Source organism: Emys orbicularis, chromosome 13 (assembly GCF_028017835.1).
Source record: "Emys orbicularis isolate rEmyOrb1 chromosome 13, rEmyOrb1.hap1, whole genome shotgun sequence".
Taxonomy (NCBI): Eukaryota; Metazoa; Chordata; order Testudines; family Emydidae; genus Emys; species Emys orbicularis.
In genome coordinates, this window is record NC_088695.1 from 27,431,070 (window position 1) to 27,455,126 (window position 24,057).

The following is a 24,057-nucleotide window of genomic DNA, read 5'->3' on the forward strand; positions in this document are numbered from 1 at the left end:
TTTCTAAGATGATTTTATATTTTAAATGTACTCTGAAGCCTTCATAAAGTAATCATTCCAGATTACTATATATTTAACTCACTGAAACAAAGACACTATTTAAAATTAATCAGTCACAGAGGTTTAGTGAGTTCATAACAATATTCATTGCTTTTAGGAAAAGGGAACACTAATTTACTTTGTGTGATCTCCATAACAATAGACATGTTTATGAAATTTCACCAACTTTAAAAAATATGTTTTCAAAGATTTTAGGCATAACAAAGGATTTTATATCTTCCTAAGGTACTGATTTTGCTAGAGGGTTCTCTTAAACCTAGTTCATCAAATAGTCAGAAATAAAGAAAGGGAAACTTGTTTGTCCGGCTATCTGGAAGGAAAGAGGTGTTGTCCCTTTAAGGGCTCTCTTCAAGGGGTGGGGGGTGAAGGGAGAAAGGGATGGACAGAAAGGAGAGGAAAACTTTGGAAGCAAGTTTTTTGTACTATAGTAATTAAAATTAAAATGTGTATTTTAGATAAGGGTGGTCTTTTGAAGGATTTATTTGAAAAACTATGTCTGAAGAGCCAAGCATTTAAGGCTAAAGATGAATACTCAGATTGTGCATCTAAAATATGCAAAAATAACAGGAGTACTTGTGGCACCTTAGAGACTAACAAATTTATTAGAGCATAAGCTTTCGTGGGCTACAACCCACTTCAAGGATTTTTTTAGAGATGTGATTTTATAATCGTCAGCAACACACTAATGAACTATTTTAAAGCAAATTTTAAACTAAGGTCCTCTAGACTAACATGTTCTGGGTAAATATTACAGTAATGCACAGCTGTTTTTTGTCAGTAAATTCAGAAACTGACAGTATATACCTGGGGGTTGGCAAATGCCTGTTAAATGGCTTCATTACCACTTGAATGGTTCTTTAACAGTTTCAGGGTTGTGCTAATAGGGCTGGCAGGCTGGAGGCTTTTTCACTTTTAAGTTACTAGCTCCCCTCCAGAGAAAGACTCACCAGGCTGCAGCAGCCAGCTGTGGGGGCCTGCAGGAAGGATCAGAACAGGGATAGGAAGAGGTGGGAGGATGCACAGTAAGACTCAGGGGTGCCCCAAATTTTCGGGTGCCCTACGCAGCCGCATATGTTGCGTATGCCTAAGGACAGCCCTGCTAGTCCTTACAGATGATCCAACTAGGGGTGTTTGCACCTACACTAGCACGTAAGCTCTGCCTAGCAGTGCAACGCACTGTTGCTGGAAAATTGACACATTTCCTAACTTTGATGCATCATTTATGTCTAACGAGGGTTCCAAAAGCAACAAGCTATTAATGAAAATCATTCAAGCTTAAGCAGAGCATGTCTGCTTTCCTGTCCTAATTCTTCCCTGTTGCCAGCTGTCTGAGATGACAGCTTATATATATATATATATATATATATATGGGGGATAGCTCAGTGGTTTGAGCATTGGCCTGCTAAACCCAGGGTTGTGCGTTCAGTCCTTGAGGGGGCCACTTGGGGATCTGGGGCAAAATCAGTACTTGGTCCTGCTAGTGAAGGCAGGGGGCTGGACTTGATGACCTTTCAAGGTCCCTTCCAGTTCTAGGAGATGGGATATCTCCATTAATTATTATTAATTATAATTATTTTGAAAGGGGCGTTACCAAAAACAATATACTGTCAACAGCACACTGGAAGCCTTAGCTGGACTAATTAAGCACTGACTGTGTGCTTGGTGCTAGAAGAGGTGTAAAAACAAAGTCAGTCCCTGTCCTGAAGGGAAGGTGGCTGTGTAGTGAAGGCACTGATGTGGAAGAGTTTCTCATGCTCGATTTGTGAAGTCCTTCGGGTTGGAAGCGCTGGTGGTGGAGGTGAAAGTTAGTGGACTTTTAATTTTGTCAGAAAAATACCATCAGAACAACTGAACAAGTTGGCCAATGCCCACGGTTTCTGGGTTGGCATAGGTGCTTCTGGAGCGTCTGGAGGTTGGAGGTTTATAGCTCGTTTCCAATTAAACTATTTTTGAAAATACAGGAGTGCTTCAAACTCTGAGATGGTTCCTCATTTGCAAAGTCCTGTCCAGGAGTAACAAAAGCCAAGAAGACTCTGGCTGGGGGGGAGGGCGAATGGGCGCCGTTCTTAGAAAATTTCATTTTCGACACAAGTCCAGCTTCTGTTAAGAAATCTTTATGGTCAAATCCTAGGGAATCTCTCTAACTATAAATGTGAGTGAGATGGGAGAGCCAGCCAGAGCTGTCTGGCATTCCAAACCGAGAGCAGACTGATGGCTTTGGACCGGCTCGTTTGTTATTGTGAGATGGCTCATTTAGAGACAAGCAACCCGAGCAAAGCGGGAGAAATGCCTGGCTTTTAGCACTGGCATTCAGACTAGTCATGTCAGCGAACAGCCATTTGCTTCAGGGGCCGCAGAAACTGCTGTCTAGTCCCTGCAGGCTCAAGGGGTTCAAGCAGAAGAGAGATTCCTAGGGGGATGTTTGGCAGCGACAGGGTTTCTTTTAGCACAGGGGCCTGGACTCATGTCTGTCTTTATAACCCACCTGATGTGGGTTTCGTCGCCTCAGGGGTCCAGGTCCCCTTTAGAAATGCCCTGCAAAGCGTCCTGCCCCACTGGGAGGTAGTGCTCAGGAGTTATCAGGGTGCAAAAAGAATCGCTCTCCAAGAATGGCAGCTAGGGGTTAGGTCCCTGAGGGAGCAGTGTGTGTGGAGGGGCATGTTCAGCAGCATGGGACCCTCACGCCCACCTGGAAGAGCACAGAGATTCATCCCAGGAACAAGACTGGAGGAAACAGCAAGGAAGCTCCCATAGGTCGGTGGTGGTGTTTGTAGCTATGTAAACATGGGGAGATGTTCCCATTCTGCTCTCTGTGTCCATCCAGCACCTGTAACTATGGAGGGACGGATGCTCCGCTGCCCTGCGCCTTTTGCCATCAGTTAGAACAATGCGCCGTGAGCGTGTCCAGCGTAGCCAGACTGAAGTGGAAGTGCTGCTTTCCCTGCAGTGTGCGCTGGGGTAAATGGCTGCGCGAGGTGCAGGGCTTTCGTGAATCAGGCACAAAGAATCTCCCTGCCCCTCCTGGGGAGCCCAGGGGGGGAAGGACTGTCTGAGTCAGCCCAAGATGAGTGTCACAGTCTGTGCTCTTTCTCATTGAGACTTTACATTTGTTCTTACTTGGTTGTTTTCCTTTATTTCCCCAGACTGGACAAGTGTTTTACTCTCTGTGAGCCTGATCCAAACCCACTGCAGCCAATGCAAAGACTCCCATTGTTCTCAGTGGGCTTTGGGTCAGGGCCTGTGCATGGTAGACACACTCCCTCACACTCATACACACCCAGGGGAAGGTACTGCAATCTCTCCTCACCTGATGCATCCTTAGCCCCTTCCCCAGGCGAGCGTCTCTGCCCGGAGCGCTGGGTACGGATACCGGTGTCCTAGAGATACACCCTTTCCCCGTTTCCCAGAACAACAGGTGAAAGAGCAGCACAGAGAGCCAGGCCTCAGCGGAGGAAGCACGGGAAGGATCCTGGAGCACATCTGACAAGAAAGCCCCCAGCCCGGCTGCCTCCCCCTTAAGGGTGAGGGGGAAGCATCCCCATGTAAATGAGTGCGCACATCTCTCTCAGGCCACCTGGCCAGACTCCAATTCATTACTGAGCCAGCAGGTTTTATGGATCCCGTTGAGACAATGCTCCCTACTTCCAGCTAATCACAGCTGGAGTCCTGCAGCTGCCAGCGTGTCACTTCCTATCAAGGCTTAATCTGTCTCCACTTCTCCATGCTGGGCTCCTGGACCTCTCTCATTACCGAGGAGATGGACATCTTCTAGTGCTTTCCCAGCACTGCAGAGGAAAATACAAACAGCAATCGTAGCAGCCAAAAGAAAGCTCTGCGATCCCCTCCCCCCGAGAGGGAATGAGCCAGGGTGGCATCACGTGCAAATCCCTCTCGCTCTCTGCTGGGCACCCATCAGCATCTGCTGCGGCACAGGAATAGCCGGACTGGATCAGAACCGAGGTCCAGCTGCTGCTGTATCCTGTCTCTGACAATGGCCAGCACCAGATGCTTCAGCAAAGGGTCCAATAAACCCCACAACAGACAGATATGGGATACTCTTCCCCTGTAAAGTCTCATCCAAATCCCTAGTGGTTAGAGATTGGCTAATGCCCTGAAGCATGAGGCTTTATGTTCCTTCCAAAACACTTCTTTTAGCATGAACTGTTGTGACTCTGGAAATTCCTGTCGTCCATATCACCGTAATTAATTAATGTAATTAATCAGTTTTGAATTTGCCACTCTTCAGTTTCATGGCCCATGCCCTTGTTCGTGTGCGATGAGGCAGGGTGAACAGAAGCCACTGATCGCCCTTCTCTAGACCAGTCTGAATTTGACATTCTTTTATTTTATAACATTGATTAGCCCTGGGATTCATGCTTCCGCTCTCATAAGTAAAGGCCCACTGAATGTTTGTGAATGCCAGGGGCCAGGAATCCCAGGGAAGTGGGCTGTGCATTGTACTCCAGAGGATACCCATAAATATGGGTTTGTTGTAGAGCAGTGGCTCTCAACCAGGGGTACATGTACCCCTACAGCTTCTCCAAGGTCTTCTAGGGGAACAACAACTCGTCTAAATATTTGCCTAGTTTTACAACAAGCTGCATAAAAAGCACTAGTGAAGTCAGTACAAACTAAAATTTCATACAGACAATGGCTTTATATTGCTCTATATACTACACCCCAAAATGTAAGTACAATATTTATATTCCAGGTGATTTATTTTATAATTATATGGTGAAAATGAGAAAGTCAGCACTTTGTCACTAATAGTGTGCTGTGACACTTTTGTATTTTTATGTCTGATTCTGTAAGTTTTTAAGTGAGGTGAAACTTGGGGTACACAAGACAAATCAGACCCCTGAAAGAGGTACAGTAATCTGGAAAGGGTGAGAGCCACTGGTGTAGAGGCCTGATTCCCTGTGTTCTGGGAAATGGGGAAAGAATGTCTCTCTAGGACAGGGGTAGGCAACCTATGGCACGCGTGCCAAAGGCAGCATGCGAGCTGATTTTCAATGGCACTCACACTGCCCGGGTCCTGGCCACCGGTCCGGGGGGCTCTGCATTTTAATTTAATTTTAAATGAAGCTTCTTAAACATTTTTAAAACCTTATTTACTTTACATACAACAATAGTTTAGTTATATATTATAGACTTGTAGAAAGAGACCTTCTAAAAACGTTAAAATGTATTACTGGCACGCGAAACCTTAAATTAGAGTGAATAAATGAAGACTCGGCACACCACTTCTGACAGGTTGCTGACTCCTGCTCTAGGACATGGGTATCTGTACCCAGCACTAGAGCAGACACACTCACCTGGGGAAAGGGCTAAGGATGGAACGGATGAAGGAGAGATTGCTGTACCTTCCTCTGGGGCTGTGTATGAGTTTGAGGGAGTGTGTGAGAGCGTGTCTACCATGCAGGGCCGGCTCCAGCATTTCTGCCGCCCCAAGCAAAAAAAAAAAAAAAAAAAAAAAAAAGCCGCGATCGCGATCGGTGGCGGAAATTGGGGGGGGGAAAAAAAAGCCGCGATCGACGGCGGCAGTTCAGCGGCAGGTCCTTCGCTCCTAGAGGGAGTGAGGGACCTGCCGTCCCCGAATTGCCGCAGGTGCTGCCCCTCTCCCTTGGCCGCCCCAAGCACCTGCTTGTTAAGCTGGTGCCTGGAGCCAGCCCTGCTACCATGCACAGCTCTGTGGGCATGAAAAATTTCAACCTGAACAGATAGTTTGTCAAAGTTATACACAACTGAAAACAAGGTCTTATAATGGGAAGCAGAGGGCAACCTTAATAACAGGCAATTTTTAGCAGCCCCACCTATAATGACAGTAAGAATAGTAAGAACTTGTAATATAAATGACAGACACAGTCTAAAGGACAGAGCCTCTTAGATCACTGACTATATGTTGGTTCTTAGTCAATGGAATCGACAGAACTACAACCACACTGCAGACTCTTTAACAAAGATCCATTGAAGAAACATCATCTCCTGTTGCATTTGGCTTTGCTGTAATTCTGCTGTTCCCTAGGAAGTGGTGTTTGTTCATGCCGACCTGAGCATTGCAAGCACAGCCTGTAATAGAATGCCAGTTGTTTCCATTTCTTGCTAAAATACCTTCCGGGAGCTGTTAGCTCAGTGTTCACGTTCCATGCTGAATATTTTCAGCGATGTTCTTGCTCACTGCAAATTTATGAAGGAATGAAAATTCATTGTAGTGGATTTTATCCAGCTTGATCAAAGTAAGTCGCCCCAGTGTCAGGGTTACTGGGATCCTTTGCTCTTTCGCAGGTCTATTTGAGTGGGAATGTGACACAGTGGGAAGGTTACCAAGTAGTGACTCAGGACACTTGCGTTCTAGTCCTGGCTCTGCCACTGATCTGCTGTATTACCTTGGGCAAGTCACGTCACCTTCTGTGCCTCGGTTTCTCCCTCTGTAAAATGAGGGTACCTGCTTTTTTAGCCTGTTTGAGATCCAGGCTCTAAGGATATTGCTATCCCTGGCTCTGCCACTGGTGTGTTGTGGGTGAGATCAGGAACAGCACTTCAGTTCTCTGTGCCTCGGTTTCTCCTTGTGGAAAATGAGACTAGTGATACTTACTTGCCTCCCAGCCCCTACTGTCCCCCCCACTCCTTCCTCCAGCCCCCCACTTTACCCTACTTTACATTTCACAGGGAGGTTGTTGTGAGGTTTAATTCACCATGTCCCTAAAAGTCCTTGAGACCCTTGGATGGACGATGCCATAGACATGTGAAGAGTCCCTCTCTCCATGAGGGCCCCGAGGGTTAGAGGCCCTGGGGGAGAACCCACGGGCACTAGCCTTCCAAGTTGACGGGCTGAGGAGCGTCACCTCCAATGCAAGTAGAGATCGTCTGGGTATTTCATACTCTATTTACATTTCTGAGATGCAGCATCGGCAGCAAACACACGGAGACGGGGTTCACTGCGCCCTTTCCTGGGCGTGTCGAAGCAAAGCTTATGGCTGATCTCCTTCGGCTCTTGGGGGCTACTAAGAAATAGCTCTCACTGTCCCTTATAACATTCTGTTCATGTGACGTCGGAGCTGGTGGAGCTGGACAGGCAGGGCTGGGACTGCAGATCTCTTTATCTACAGGGCAGTGGCAGCAGCCATGGGAGCTTCCCCTACCCCACCAACATGCTTCAACCTTCTTTCTTTCCTTGCCCCCACTGCCAGCAGACACCCATCTTCCATACCTCCTGTCCTGCCCCCCACTTCCCAGAACAGGCCCCCTGATGTTCTCCTTTCCCACAGCCAAGTGACTGCCCCTCTATCATATCCCGCATCCTGGTCCCCAGCCTCCCAGATATTCCCCCACTACATCCCTGCCCCTTCTTCCCCCCAACTCCTTCCCCCAAATCCCCCCACCTCTTTACCCTCTGCACCCCATGGGATGTGTGCTTTTGGGGAGCTATCAACTTCCCATCCCTCCCTTGGACCCCTCTGCCCCATATCGCCTCCGAGGCCCCCAAGCTCCCCCCCCCCATGACTCTAAACCCCACCCATGAAATCCTGCGCCAAATCCTGCAGTCCTTATTCAGCTACCCCAGCTGAAGCGCGGAGTCGCTCTGAATGTATACAGGGTAACTGAGCTCAGAACTGAGCCTGGGGGCACTTTGAATGGGTGGACACCAAGAAGGGCTTCAGGATATGGCTCTGCAGTACGACGGGCCAGACTGCTCTCACTTACGGTGACACAAATCAGTGGAGTTACAGCGGATGGGAGAGCCAAGGCAGCAGGCAGCACTTGCAGGGGAAGGAAGAGGCTGATGGTGGGGGCAGTTTTGGTGTTTTTTACAGTTGCAGTGAAAGGAGAAGGAAAGAAAGAGCTAGACTTAGTAAAAAGGAAAAGTGAAAGTGAAGAAAACTGCTGTGCTCCAGGTACACCATGTGCCACGGAGCCTCCATCTTGATAACCGTCTCCAGCACCACACTTGGCTGGATCTGATTGAGACAGTGATGCCGGCCCCTGTAAGGCACCGCTAATCATGCCAGGTGCTTGTCTGGTGTGCGCTAGGGTTTAAAATCCCCTGTAAAATAGCTCTTAAGTTCCCAAGATGCAGAGGCAACAGAGGATGATGCTGAGAGTTTTGCTGCCTGCTAGGGAAGAGATTCCCTTCAGTGATTTATTTTTCATAGATTCATAGATTCTAGGACTGGAAGGGACCTCGAGAGGTCATCGAGTCCAGTCCCCTGCCCGCATGGCAGGACCAAATACTGTCTAGACCATCCCTGATAGACATTTATCTAGCCTACTCTTAAATATCTCCAGAGATGGAGATTCCACAACCTCCCTAGGCAATTTATTCCAGTGTTTAACCACCCTGACAGTTAGGAACTTTTTCCTAATGTCTAACCTAGACCTCCCTTGCTGCAGTTTAAGCCCATTGCTTCTTGTTCTATCCTTAGAGGCTAAGGTGAACAAGTTTTCTCCCTCCTCCTTATGACACCCTTTTAGATACCTGAAAACTGCTATCATGTCCCCTCTCAGTCTTCTCTTTTCCAAACTAAACAAACCCAATTCTTTCAGCCTTCCTTCATAGGTCATGTTCTCAAGACCTTTAATCATTCTTGTTGCTCTTCTCTGGACCCTTTCCAATTTCTCCACATCTTTCTTGAAATGCGGTGCCCAGAACTGAACACAATACTCCAGCTGAGGCCTAACCAGAGCAGAGTAGAGCGGAAGAATGACTTCTCGTGTCTTGCTCACAACACACCTGTTAATACATCCCAGAATCATGTTTGCTTTTTTTGCAACAGCATCACACTGTTGACTCATATTTAGCTTGTGGTCCACTATAACCCCTAGATCCCTTTCTGCCGTACTCCTTCCTAGACAGTCTCTTCCCATTCTGTATGTGTGAAACTGATTTTTTCTTCCTAAGTGGAGCACTTTGCATTTGTCTTTGTTAAACTTCATCCTGTTTAACTCAGACCATTTCTCCAATTTGTCCAGATCATTTTGAATTATGACCCTGTCCTCCAAAGCAGTTGCAATCCCTCCCAGTTTGGTATCATCCGCAAACTTAATAAGCGTACTTTCTATGCCAATATCTAAGTCGTTAATAAAGATATTGAACAGAGCCGGTCCCAAAACAGACCCCTGCGGAACCCCACTCGTTATGCCTTTCCAGCAGGATTGGGAACCATTAATAACAACTCTCTGAGTACGGTTATCCAGCCAGTTATGCACCCACTTTATAGTAGCCCCATCTAAATTGTATTTGCCTAGTTTATCGATAAGAATATCATGCGAGACCGTATCAAATGCCTTACTAAAGTCTAGGTATACCATATCCACAGCTTCTCCCTTATCCACAAGACTCGTTATCCTATCGAATAAAGCTATCAGATTGGTTTGACATGATTTGTTCTTTACAAATCCATGCTGGCTGTTCCCTATCACCTTACCACCTTCCAAGTGTTTGCAGATGATTTCCTTAATTACTTGCTCCATTATCTTCCCTGGCACAGAAGTTACACTAACTGGTCTGTAGTTTCCTGGGTTGTTTTTATTTCCCTTTTTATAGATGGGCACTATATTTGCCCTTTTCCAGTCTTCTGGAATCTCTCCCGTCTCCCATGATTTTCCAAAGATAATAGCTAGAGGCTCAGATACCTCCTCTATTAGCTCCTTGAGTATTCTAGGATGCATTTCATCAGGCCCTGGTGACTTGCAGGCATCTAACTTTTCTAAGTGATTTTTAACTTGTTCTTTTTTTATTTTATCTGCTAAACCTACCCCCTTCCCATTAGCATTCACTATGTTAGGCATTCCTTCAGACTTCTCGGTGAAGACCGAAACAAAGAAGTCATTAAGCATCTCTGCCATTTCCAAGTTTCCTGTTACTGTTTCTCCCTCTTCACTAAGCAGTGGGCCTACCCTGTCTTGGTCTTCCTCTTGCTTCTAATGTATTGATAAAAAGTCTTCTTGTTTCCCTTTATTCCCGTAGCTAGTTTGAGCTCATTTTGTGCCTTTGCCTTTCTAATCTTGCCCCTGCATTCCTGTGTTGTTTGCCTATATTCATCCTTTGTAATCTGTCCTAGTTTCCATTTTTTATATGACTCCTTTTTATTTTTTAGATCATGCAAGATCTCGTGGTTAAGCCAAGGTGGTCTTTTGCCACATTTTCTATCTTTCCTAACCAGCGGAATAGCTTGCTTTTGGGCCCTTTTGGGGAGATGTGGCTCACGCTGCGCTCCAGACATGATGCAAATTGAGCACAGGGCTTTATTGACTCTGCTGATGTTCTGTTTGGCGGGCAGGGATGTAAAGCCCTCTGAATCCAGCCTGATCCTGGTCTCCCCAGTCAGGAGTAAGTCAAGAGTGTTAGTAAGATCAGGCCCTTGGTTTCTGCACTGCTGCTGTGAGGGAGAGGAGTAGGGTGACCAGATGTCCCGATTTCATAGGGACAGTCCCGATTTTGGGGTCTTTTTCTTATATAGGCTCCTATTACCCCCCACCCCCGTCCCAATTTTTCACACTTGCTGTCTGGTCACCCTAGAGAGGAGGGTTTTCTTGGAATGTCCCTAGTCACCATTTGCTTCTTTCATCCACACACTGGGGCGTTCGCTCTGCTCCTTTGTCAAGCACTTTCCTCCTCAATAGACTGAAGATTTAAAAAAAAAAGTGTTTCTATTATGCTCTCCATAGCAACTGCATCAGCTTGCCATGAATAAATTACCTCTGACGTGACATGGCTTATTAGAATATCGAAAATGTCATTTCTGAGTCAGATCTTTCTAGTGGGAACACTTTCAGTTCACCCTCCCCTCACACCTCCCCCCATCCAACCCAGCCCCCACTCTCTCTTTCTAAAGAAAACTGCATTTTTAAATCTCCTCGGCAGACTGAAGCCGCCAAGGGCTGATTAAAAGGCAGAGTAAACTTTCCTTTCCTGGCCTTCGGGGGCTGCTGGAGCACCGGAGAACATCTATGTAGGTAGCTTGTCAGAACAGCAGCGCTAGGGCTCAGTGTTGGCATTAACCTTTAAGTCTGTTGTCCTGGCATCTCCTCTTCGCATTGTTGTTCTATGTATTTTTTCAGTTACCAGCCTCCCCTCGACATTCGCTGTCTTGGCTGCTGCAAGTTGAAAGGACGTGGGACAAATTCTTCTCGCCTTTACATTGGCTGTAGCCCTTTGACTCTGGATTTGCTCCAGCGTGGCTGAGAGCGAGATTTGGCCCGTTGGTATCAGTTTATTTCAATTCAGATTGTTTCCGGTGGGGAAATCAACAACATTCACTTTCTTTCAAATGAATTGGTGTCTCTAACGCCACAGTCACAGCCAGGATGTTAAGGCCGTGCCGTTCGAATGAGGCGCAGGGTGTGATCAGTTAGGGTGCAGATGGGCTTCAGGTTTGCAGCTGAACCCAAGCAAGTTCTGAAGTCTTGCAAGCTTTGACCCCAAACACTGCACGTCTCCTGAGATCAGCTGTTCTTGCAGGACAACTGCCTCTATAACCTGCACCCAAAGCAGATCAGGATAACAGGGCCTGATCCCTTTAAGGGGGCATGAGTCCAGTTCACCTGTGACTAATTAGTCACCTCCCAATGAGACTTGGTAGAAGGCAGGCTATATATAAAACCCCAGGCAGTAGGGAGGCAGGCAAGGCAGGATGGGGGAGGGAGCTGCGTGAACCCCCCAGGGAGCAGGAGCTGCTGTGGGGAAGAGCTGTAGAGAGCTGGTGGGACAGGACTGTCTGGAGCTGGGGAATCCTACTGAGCAGAAGGCTCATGTGGTGGTCCCTGAGCAAAGGGGAAAATCCAGCTCAGCCAGAGGTGGGCTGATTCCCAAGAGAAGAGGGTGTCTCTGGAGGAGCTCCCAGGGGAATAGGACTCACAGCCCTGAGGTGAGGGTTGTGGTGGAACAGTTGTAAGGAGCTTGGAGAATGGCCAGCAGGGTGGGGGTCCTGGAATGGGGGGGGGCATAGGGATTGCTCTCTCTCAGGGAGGTGACCTGCAGACAGGGTGTCCTGTGAAAGGGAAAGCAGAACTGGAGAACTGCTGCCTTTTTAACTTTGGGGCTGGTGACCTGTTCCACTCTGAGGTACCTGTGAATGGAGGCACTTGTGTTAACCTGGAAACAGGGCTTTTATTAAACGCTGAGAGGGACATCCCGGGCCAGTGAGATGACTGCTGGTCTGGATGCCTCAGGGGATTGACTGGGACACTGAGGCAAGATGCATCTATTGCTCTGTGGACGGCCAATTGAGGGGGCTTTGGTGGGGTGAGCCCTATGACAGGGCCTCTCTTGCTTGGGATCTGACCCAGCCTTCAAGGCACAGGGGCAGCTTTGGATCAAGGGGTTCACAGCTGAAACAATCCCCATATGGGCTTTCACTGTGGGCCCATCTCTCATTTTGATTCAAGATGAGCTTAGGAAGCTGGGTGTGGGTTTCGCAGAGTCTCCTCCGAACTAAACCCAGCCCAAAGCCTGGGGCAGTTGAATGCCGGTTCCACTGTATCCAAATTGCTGAATTTCTGGGAAGTCTGAGATAAAGGTTCTGGTCTGGGGCCATTTGAACATTTCTATTTGACTGAAGAGCTTGTGTGCAAAGCCTTGAGTAGGCTGAGTTCTCTATTGTCACGCACAGGCTGAAAGGGATCTTTCCCAACCTGTGGCCATTCATGGAAATCTAGAACTTGTTGGAGCTCCACTGCTTGGTGATTGCAAGGGAATGATGGGCCAGCTGCAAGAGGTCTGGAGCTTAGGACTGGTTTGGAAAAGCACCTAAAGCCAGATCCTCAGGAGGGGTCCATTGACTCCAATGGAGCTATGCCAATTTGCATCAGTTTAGAATCTGACCCATAGACTTTTGGGTGTATCTCCAAACCTCCTCCAAACTATCCACTCTCCTTGGGCCTGCAACATTTAGTTGGACTCAGATGCTAATATGCTCTCTCCTGGCATTTCTGGTACTTCCTGCTGCTGGGCCAGGCAAGTAAGTACCACAGGATCAGCCTCTTCAGCTCTTGGCCTGAACCAGGCCATGCACAGTCAGCTGTGGAAGTGGAACATAATGGGCTGGAGGGATGTGACAGTTAACCAAAGTCATTCCCCCCTGAAAAAGGGAGGGGCTCAGACCGAGTTTTAGTTGCAGGTTTGCGGGTCAGTGGGGTGGGAAGGAGAGCAGCCTCTTACCTAGGGTTGCCAACTTTCTAATTGCACAAAACCAAACACCCTAACCCTGCCACTTCCCCGAGGCCCTGCCCCCCGCTCACGATATTCCCCCTCGCTCTACCCCAGCGTCACTCACTTTCACTGGGCTGGGGCAGGGGGTTGGGGTGCGGGAGGGGGTGAGGGCTCCGGCATGGGGTTGGGGATGAGGGGTTTGGGGTGCAGGAGAGGGCTCTCAGTTTGGGGGGACTCAGGGCTGGGACACGGGGTTGGAGCTCAGGGTTGGGGTGCGGGCTTACAGTGGGTGGCTCCTGGTCAGTGGCACAGCGGGGCTAAGGCAGGCTGCCTGCCTGTCCTGGCTCTGTACTATGCCCCGAAAGTGACCAGCAGGTCCAGCTCCTAGGCAGGGAGGCCAGGAGGTTCTGCGCGCTGCTCTTGCCCGCAGGCAGTGCCCCTCCCAGCTCCCATTGGCCGGTTCCTAGCCAATGGGAGTGCGGAGCCAGTGCTCAGGCAGTGCATGGAGTCCCATGGGCCCCACCCGCCTAGGAGCCGGACCTGCTGGCCACTTCTGGGGCACAGCGTGATGCCCCAGGACAGGTAGGGACTAGCCTGCCGTAGCCCTGCAGCACTGCCGACCAGACTTCTAACAGCCTGGTCAGTGGTGCTGACTGGAGCCGCCAGGGTCCCTTTTCGACCCGGTGTTCTGGTTGAAAACCGGACACCTGGTAACCCTAGCTGCTAGGGTTAAGTATCTAAAAGTTCTGTTGGTTTTCTGAAAGTTATTCAAAAATTCCTGAGTCTGAAAATCCTGGGATCCTTCTGGTCTTCGCTGGCTTGTCTTCACTGCAGTGTTAGCTTGAGGTGTAACTTGAGTTTTGCCCTAACTCAAATCCCCTGCCCAAATCTCTCACTCCACTTAAGTGCACTTTTAAACTCAAGCTAGCTGGCCCAGCAGCACCGTGGGTTAGAGCTAGCATGCTGCTGATGCTCCAGCTAGTAATGCAGCGGGGATGCAGCTACAGACTGCAGCTACAGTTAGCGTAACTCGTCAGCTGCTAATCCAGTGCCTCTGGGCAGTTCAAGTGCGGTTTCACTGTGTGGATGCTCTAATTTACGGGAACTAAGCTGAGCTAACTGTTGCAGTGCAGACAAGCCTGTGTCCTCAATTCTGTTCATGTCCCAGCCTGACTTTGGAAGTGACCGGTGCAGTATTACTATTATGTCTGTTCTGGTAGCATAACTGGCCCAGCTGAGGCCAGGGCCCCATAGAGCTGGGCTCTGTAGCTGTACAAGGTAGCCCCAGCCTCAGAGAGCTTTCAGTCTCAGTAGACCAAACAGACAAAGGGTGGGAGGGAAAGTGGGGAAGCGACTTTTCCAAGGTCACATAGTTGACCAGTAACAGAACTGGGACTGGAATCCAGCTCTCCTGGTCCCTGGCCTGTGTGCGAGCCACTAGGTCACACTGCACCTGCCTCTCTGGTGCAGGGCAATGAATTAAACAGTTAAAGGATGTCTTCCTGCCTCCGATCCAGTGTAAGTCGGTGGTGAGTTTGGTTTTCTCCAGACCAGCTCCCCACACCCCAGTCTCCTGCTTCAGCCTGGAGATGAGCCTGAAACAAACTCCCAAGTTTGAGCAGCCTCAGCTCAAACTTTGGGTCAGGATCTGGATACCAATGTCCTGGCAAACCCCTGTATCTGTGATGGGCCAACCCAGAACGCTGAATCTAACCCCCAAAACTTTGATGGGGAGCCACTGGGGATGGGGTGGAGGAAGAGGAGCAAGGAGATGGGAGCTGAGTGACTTGCCTGCCATCCCTTGCCTGGGAATCTTCAGGCTGAATATTTTTGTTCTCAGGAGTTTTAAGGGTTAAAGGAAAATTCTGCAGCGCTCCAATGACTCAGTGTTGTACATGTCAGGGGAGCACAGTGAGCGCATCAGCGCTTGGGGAGGGAGACGTTGTACAGATTAGTGGTGACGCAGGACCGGCCTCGCTCTCCAGCTCTGCAAGATTGTATTGCTTTCATTTCACTTTGCCGCTGTAGCACAATAGCGCAGACACTCAATACAGCAATAGAAAGGGTTCTTCTGTCGCTGTAGTTAATCCACCTCTCTGAGCGGCGGTAGCTAGGCTGAGGGAAGAATTCTTCCATCGATCTAGCAGTGTCTACAGCGGAGCTTAGGTTGGCTTAACTATGTTGCTCAGGGCTTGAAATTTGTCTACACTGGCACTTTCGTCGCTAAAATGTTTGTCACTCATGGGTGTGAAAAAACACACCCCGAACGACAAAAGTTTTAGCAGCAAAAAGCACCAGTGTGGACAGCACTTCGTTGGTGGGAACCGCGCTCCCGGCGATGAAGCTACCGCCCCTCGTTGGAAGTGGTTTTATTTTGTCGCCAGAAGAGTTCTCTCCTAGCGATAAAAAGGGACCACACAGCGCACCTTACAACGACGCGGTTGCAGTAGCACAGCTGTGCCGTTGTAAAGTGCACAGTGTAGACATAGCCTGAGAGTATTGCAAAGTGGTTTACAGACATTCCTGAATTAGGCTTTGTCTACACTAGAAAGTTGTACGGCTTTAACTGTGCTGGTACCATTTCTAGCCTCGCTGCCCCCTCCAAAAGAAGGCAATAGATTCTGGACTTAACAGAGCTATTGGAAAGAGGCTTTTAATCCTCCCTAAAGTCAGGGGATAAGGATCTGAGTGCACAGAAGAAACAGATCTGCTGCACCAGAAGGTGCCAATTTATGTATCGGGGGTAGCCGTGTTAGTCTGTATCCACAAAAACAACAAGGAGTCCGGTGGCACCTTAAAGACAAACAGATTTATTTGGGCATAAGCTTTTGTCTTATGTGGGTAAAAAACCATCTGAAGAAGTGGGTTTTTTACCCACAAAAGCTTATGCTCAAATAAATCTGTTAGTCTTTAAGGTGCCACCAGACTCTTTGTTCCAATTTATATAGTCACTGTTAGACCAGAATCCCACTTTAATGACCACAAAGGGCCAGGACCTTGGCTTTACATCTCTTTCCCATGGCCTCTCCAGCAACACAGGGCCTGTTATCACCACCGCGCTAGGCCATGGGGGCAGTACAGTCTCAGAGGAAAGCATGAGACCAACTGACTTTCCTAAGGGATGGAACTCATTTTTATCAGTTTATATAAACAACGATGCCCACAATGAGCAGGGAGCCTGCAGGAATGTAGGAGGGAGAGCTGAGACCCACGTGTAAAAAGAGCTCTGGAAGTGCTCAGTATTCTGGTGATTGTGAAGTTTCCATTTCGGGTACTAGCCAGACCCAGGAAGTGCAAGGGCGTTAGAGATTGTTAATATTTTTCAAACAACCCCACCGCCCTAACCCATTCACTTTCCCCTTTTACCTCCGAGATTTGGAGCTTTGCTTTGGTTGTGTGATTGTACCCCACCAGTTCCCCCATTCCTAGCAGTAGCTGCTGGGTTAACTCATGTGAAATTGTCACCGCATGGGTCAGCATAGGAGTGAAAGCAAATCTGAATGGTTACTACGATGGAAATTGTAATAACAATAGGAAGAGCTTTGATCGGCTCTGACAAGACAGCACGGGAGGTAATCCAGGCCCAGCCGAGCCTGCAGAAACAGCCTGAGGAATCCAGACTGCACAGGCGATACAGGGCCAGGGGATCTTCCATAAACCCTGTTTTAATTTTCAATTTGACAGCTCATTCGCCCACCCGCCTTTCATCTCTTGTGAATTTCCTGCCATTAATGCCAGCCACTGACCTCCACGGCCTGTCTCTTTCTCGCATCCCCCTCCAGCAGCACCACAGGAATCTCTGTCTTGTTATAATTGGGGTGAGCAGCCAGTTCAAGAACATTTCATTTTTAAAATACAAAGAAGACCCTTTCCCGCGCCTCCTTGCTCCAGTCAGAAGCTGGAGCCGTGCTGGAGATAATGGAGTGTCTGATAGGAAACTCATGAGTGCTAGGCAGTGCTCCCACAACAGCAGGCACCTCTGCACCGCATGCCTGGCGCTGCGTGTCTCCTTCAGGAGGAATTTGCTGAAGGGACACTTGGTTCAATGCAGCACTAGCACAAGCAGGGACAAAGTAGGTTGACTGTTAGTTTCTTTTGGAGCTGACTGCAGAGGATCAAGGATCTGCATTACAGTGGGTCAGTTATTCGGGCAGCAGCAGCTGCTGTGCCGGGTAATGAGCAAGGCAGGGAACCGGTATGTTTTTTGTGGGAATACCCTAGTGGGTCTGAGCCTGCTGCCCTCAAAGACAATGGCAATGCTCCCACTTGGCAAGTATGAGAGCAGGGGTGGGCCACAGCGGCTGAATATTGTGGGCTAAGTTCAGAGGTGAAAGTCAGCCGGTATGGTATGGTACGGCAAGAGCGGTACGCCGTGCTGGACCAGACCGGCTTCCCCAGGCCGGCGATTTAAAGGGCCTGGGGTTCCCAGCAGCGGCCGGAGCCCCGGGCCCTTTACATTGACACCAGAGCCCCGCTGCCAGAGCCCCTGGGTGGCAGAGGTGGCTCAGGTGGCAATTTAAAGGGCCCTTTAAATCAGCGCCGGAGCCCCTGGCTGCCGACCGCTGCGAGGAGCCCCGGGCCCTTTAAATCACCACTGGAGCCCCATTGCCAGAGCCCCAGGGTAGCGGCGGCAGCCCAGGGCTCCGGCGGTGATTTAAAGGGCCAGGGGCTCCCAGCCGCCGCTACCGCAGCAGAGCCCAGGGCCCTTTAAATCACCAGAGCCACCCCCGGGAACTCCCGGCTGCCGCCGCTACCCCGAGGCTCAGGGCTCTGGCGGAGATTTAAAGGGCCCGGGGCTCTGCTGCAGTAGCAGCGGTCGGAGCCCCGGGCCCTTTAAATCACCCCCTAGATCCGGGGCTCCCAGCCGCCTCTGCAGCTGGTAGCTCCGGGGGTGATTTAAAGGGTGTTGGGATATAAAGGACCCGCCTCTTCCGGTCGAGGCCCCGCCTCCTGCTCAGGACTCTGGCTTACTGGTAAGTCCTCTAAGTTACTTTCACCCCTGGTCAAGTTCAGCCAAGATGCTGCAGGGAGATTTGTCAGTTGCACCTGTAACTGACCCCACTTCAGAGCATGGACATGGGATGTGCAGAAGGGCTCAGTGCCCACAAATGGAGCCACAGTTTCAGCTTGCCGTGTGAGTGTTGGGGGCTGAGCACTCTGGGAAACCCAGCTGTTATGTGAGGTGCCTAGAGGGAACCCATTGGCCCCCTGGGGGGGAGCTGCTCTCTGCACTATGAGCTTGGAGGCCAGTGCTGCGGGCACCCCCAACCCAGGGCTGTAAGGGCTCCGGCCCTTGGTGGGCCCCATTAGCACTCGCACACTCTGGGTAACACCCGGCTGCTTCACCAGGGCTGCCAGCAACAACGGATCAAAGAGCCTCAGCGCAGCAGCTTCACCGGTTACAGCAAAATGTACCCGCCCAGCCCCTGGGGAGCCCAGCAGAGGGTATGGGGGTCATTGTGTCTCTGCATTGTCCTCCTGACAGCAGCCATTGCCTGCCCTGGGACCTCCCGCTGCAGCTACTGCAGCCCTGCCAGCAGCAAGGTGTGTCTGCTCAGCTTCCAGCCCCAGCTCCTGCTGCTCACACGCTGCCTCTGGCTCCCTCCCCAGCCTGGTCCCCTCTGGGCTCAGCATGTTCTTGCCATGTGCTGGGTAACGCAACCCCCCCGCCCCCCGCTGGCTAGATCCATCCCTCCAGCTCATTTGGGGAGGGGGACGGTACCCAGGAATGCTCCAGCAGGTTCATTACAGGCCTTGCTGTGCCGGGCAGGAGCCCTGTTCCCGAGGGGGACCCAGCCCCATGGAGGGAATGCGCTACCCTCCCTCAGGATCTCTGTTAAAGGAGGGAGCATCACTTCACAAGCAGGGCCCATAGCCCGCCCCAGTGGCCAAGGGTGCTCAGAGAGCTGGCAGAGAAGCTCTTTCTCTCCAGCCAGAGCTTTCAATGAGGGGCTGAGAAAGCTCCCAATCTCGAAGGCCTCCAAGGAGTTCTCTGACAAAGGGGGAAGGGCAAGATTTGCTGCTCCTGCTCCCTTGGTAATGCCAATGCCCCAGGTGAGTCATCAGCAGGGATCGAACCTGTCACCTCTGCACCTCTAGTGCCTGAACTAACCGACCTGGTTCCATTAGCCACGGCTGTAGCAGGCTTATTACCATCTGTGTGGCCCAGCCAACGCTAGACAGGAACAGAGCCCCCACCCCCAGTGGGTGGGGCATGTGCTTCCAAACCAGATAACAGAATCCCTCTTCATGGGGTGGGGAGACAAGCCAACTCCCCCTCCCTTCCCAGTGCATGCTGGGAATGTGTGAGCCCTCTGGGCACCCAGTACCTGTACTGGCTCAGATGCATCATTTGAGTGGAAACTAGCTGTGACCTAGTAGAAATTCTCAAACACCCTCGCTAGGCCTAAGGCCAGGGCTTTGAACTGGGCCTGTGCCTGCAAACCCTGAATTGTGTGAGCAGTCAGAGGGAATCCTCACAGGTGTGCGGCTTTGCAGGATCCCTCCCCTGACAGGGATAGTAGCTGTAACCCAGTGGGCTAGGAATTGAGCCATAAATCTACCCAGTACATTCCAGAGCTGCCTTTCCAACCCCCTCCAGCCCAAACAGCTCCAGACTGACACGCTGAGTTCAGGATTGCTCCAGAGGTGATCCTGGCAATAACAGGTCGGTAAGCCTGACTTCAGTACCAGGCAAACTGATTGAAAGTAGAGTAAAGAACAAAATTGTCAGATACATAGATGAACATAATTTGTTGAGGAAGAGTCAACACGGTTTTTGTAAAGGGAAATCATACCTCACCAATCTATTAGAATTCTTTGAGGGGGGTCAACAAGCATTTGGACAAGGGGGATCCACTGGATACAGTGTACTTCGATTTTCAGAAAGCCTTTGACAAGGTCCCTCACCAAAGGCTCTTAAGCAAAGTAAGCTGTCATGGGATAAGAGGGAAGGTCCTCTCATGGATTGGTAACTGGTTAAAAGATAGGAAACAAAGGGTAGGAATAAATGGTCAGTTTTCAGACTGGAGAGAGGTAAATAGTGGTGTCCCCCAGGGGTCTGTACTGAGACCAGTCCTATTCAACCTATTCATAAATGATCTGGAAAAAGGGGTAAACAGTGAGATGGCAAAATTTGCAGATGATACAACATTATTCAAGATAGTTAAGTCCCAGGTGCGTTTAACTCCAGATTGAATCTACGGGGTTACATCTGCTCCATCAGAGCTGAATCTGGCTCAGCATATGTGTGGCCGGCATCTCTATCATCTGTCACAAGGCCATAGGAGTTAGAGAGGTACAAGTCCTACTGGACTGCATGTACTCCATCTCCCTGGCTGAGCACAACTGGCCCCACTGAATAGTTGCTATGGGCTTGGTTTTTAGTAGTTGTAGTTCAGTGTAGCTCCATTGTCTCCACACACCAGCTGAGGGTCTGTCACTAATAATATTATTAATGTATTAATTGTTTGTATTGTGATAGCTCTTAGGAGTCCCATTCATGTGCCAGGCCCCAGTGTGCTAGGTGCTGTACAAACACAGAACACAAGGCAAGACCCTGCCCCAAAGAGTTTAAATTTCAAGTATGAACTCAGGCTTGGCTACACTTGCAGATGTACAGCGCTGTGAGTTAAACCTGACTTCGTGCAGCTGAGTAGGGAAAGCGCTGCAGTCTGTCCACACTGACAGCTGCCCAGCGCACTGTCGTGGCCACATTTGCGGCAATTGCAGCGCTATTGGGAGCGGTGCATTATGGGCAGCTATCCCACAGAGCACCTCTTCCCATTCTGGCGCCGTGGGTTGTGGGAAGGGGGCGTGGTGCGGGGCATTCTGGGTCCTGTCCCAACGCCCCGTGATGCATCGCTTCGCATCCCAGAAATCCCTTTGTTTCCATCCACCTTTGGCGCCATCTTTCAACCGTTTCTGTGCAGCGCGATCTGTCTGCGGGAAATGGAGCCCGAACTGCTGAGGCGTATGCTGACTTATCTCGCCAGCACGTCACGTTTGGCTGTCGAACTATTCCTTAAGATCCAAAGTGACAGGGAGAGTGAGGAGTCTGACGATGCTATCGAGCCGCATAACGCGTACGACACGAAATTGCTTGTGGCATTCACGGACATGCTCAGCACCGTGGAACACTGCTTTTGGGCTCAGGAAACAAGCACCGAGTGGTGGGAGAACATCGTCATGGAAGTCTGGGATGACGAGCAGTGGCTGCAGAACTTTCGGATGAGAAAAGTCACTTTCATGGGACTGTGTGAGGAGCTTGCCCCCATCCTGCGGCGCAAGGACACGAGATTGAGAGCTGCCCTGCCAGTGGAGAAGCGGGTGGCTATTGCAATCTGGAAGCTGGCAACTCCAGACAGCTACCGGTCGGTCGCAAATCAGTTTGGAGTGGGAAAGTCGACCGTTGGAATTGTGTTGATGCAAGTTTGCAAGGCCATTAATCGCATCCTACTCAGAAGAACCATGACTCTGGGTAACGTGCAGGAAATAGTGGATGGCTTTGCACAAATGGGGTTCCCTAACTGTGGAGGGGCAATAGATGGGACGCACATTCCTATTCTGGCACCACCCCACCTAGGATCCGAGTACGTTAATCGGAAGGGGTATTTCTCTATGGTTCTCCAGGTGCTTGTGGATCACCGTGGGCGTTTCATTGACATTAACACAGGCTGGCCCGGAAAGGTGCATGACGCACGCATCTTTCGGAACACTTGGCTGTTCAGGAAGATGCAGGCCGGGACTTTTTTCCCAGAGCAGAAGATCATGGTAGGGGAAGTCGAAATGCCCATTGTGATCCTTGGAGATCCTGCTTACCCGTTAATGCCGTGGCTCATGAAACCCTACACAGGGAGCCTTGACAGCAGCAAGGAATGGTTCAACTACAGGCTGAGCCGGTGCTGAATGACTGTGAAGTGTGCCTTTGGCCGTTTAAAGGGCCGCTGGCGATCTCTGTATGGGAAGCTGGACTTGGCCGAAAACAGCATCCCCGCGGTTATATCCGCGTGCTGTGCCCTCCATAATATTTGTGAAGGGAAGGGTGAAAGCTTCACTCAGGCATGGACCTCCGAGGTTCAACACCTGGAGGCTGAATTTGCACAGCCAGAGAGCAGGGCTATTATAGGGGCCCAGCATGGGGCTGCAAGGATTAGGGATGCCTTGAGGGAGCAATTTGAGGCTGAAAACCAGCAGTGATATCTGGTGCCCTGCACGGGAGTGAAGTGCAGTAGTTCCAATCTTTAGGAATCAGTGTTTGCTAAGCAGACAAGCAGACTTGCAGTGCCTGTTTATTTCCTGGGCTAAGGAGTCTTTTACTTTATGCAATAATAAAGAATGTTTTCAAAGCCAAAAAATCCATTTATTGAAAAGAAAAAAAAATTATTTATTGAAAAGAAACAAGGGGGTGGAGTGGGGAACGGTACAATCACAGATTCGCGTATGTCCTGTCTGGTGTGCTGTGCAGTGAGTGCTGCACTTCAGGATAGCTATACTGCATGGTGATGGGGGTTGAGTGCAGAGTGTAAGGGTCGTGGTTTTCAGGGTTGGGTGGTGAAGATACTGGTGTTGGAGGCAGCGGGTGGCGTGAAGAACACGGAAGTTGGGGAAAGTGGGTTGGAGGTGACAGTGGGGCACAACGGAAAGAGTTTTGGGACAAGGGCTGTAGGGGGGGTGGCGTTTGCGTTTGCGGTACTGCTCCTCTTTCTGCATGGCTACGAGCTCCTGGATAGCGTCTGCTTGGCGCTCCAGGATGCTTATGAGCCGATCCGTGCTTTGCTGCCGGTGCTCCGTGCTTTGCCGCCGGTGCGCTGCATTTTCCTGGCGGATCCTGCTTTCTCTCTCCCTCCAGTTCTGTGCTTTCTCATTCTCTTTAATAGATTGCCGCATCACTTCTTGCAGCATGTCTTCTTTGCTTTTTCGCGGTCTCTTCCTGAGTCTTTGCAGTCTCTGAGCAGGCGATAAGAGGGATGGCTGAGGTCTCAAGGTTGATGCTGCTGTATAGGCAAAATGCAACATTTAACAGAGGCAGCATTGTTTATACCAGACAGAGTAATGATTTCCCCTGCACTTAAGGAGTAGAAAACACACAGGGTCTACACAATTGCATAATTTTCCCGTCCGAAACAGAGCACACATATCCCACGGAAGCCTCAAAATGGTGAGTAAGGGGGACTGATTGTTTCAGGTCTGCACTGTCCTCTGGGTTTCTGTGCCTTGGGGAGAGCCAACAGCTTCAGGGGGCAGCTACACTGAACACTGTCCCAACATTTTCCACAGGAGTTCGTCCTGGACGATATCTCGCTGCTGAGGGTGACCTAGGAAGCAAGGGAGGGTCTTCTACTGCAATGCGGCTTCCACCCTGGCCCATATGCAGCTTGCCTGTGTGCAGCAATGGTCCCCCCACCCCTCGTGGCACAGTGGCGCGGACACGTTAGCCTGGCTGGGACAAGGACCACGGTGGCTCTCCCGATAAACCTGCACAAGCGCATTGCACACGTTCTGGATGAGATATTCGAGGAGATTACCGAGGCCGATTACCATGATGTGATAAACCACATCAATGCAATATTCCGCATCTAGGCATGCATGCCTAACCCTCCTCTCCCAAAGAGCCCGCACCGAAAAAATTCCTTCCCGAAAAAAACCCCGCTTACTGGGAACCTGCTCTTCTGCTCTTCTGTTTGTCCTCCACCAAGTACTGGCCGCTGGCTACCTTCCTCCTGGCTTGAGAAGAGCTCCTGGCTGTATGGCTCCAGGGATTCCGGGGTGTCTTCATCCGGCCCACCACCATCACTCCCGTTTTCCTCCCCCTCTCCCCCCCCACCGGCTCTGAAGTGTCCATGGTG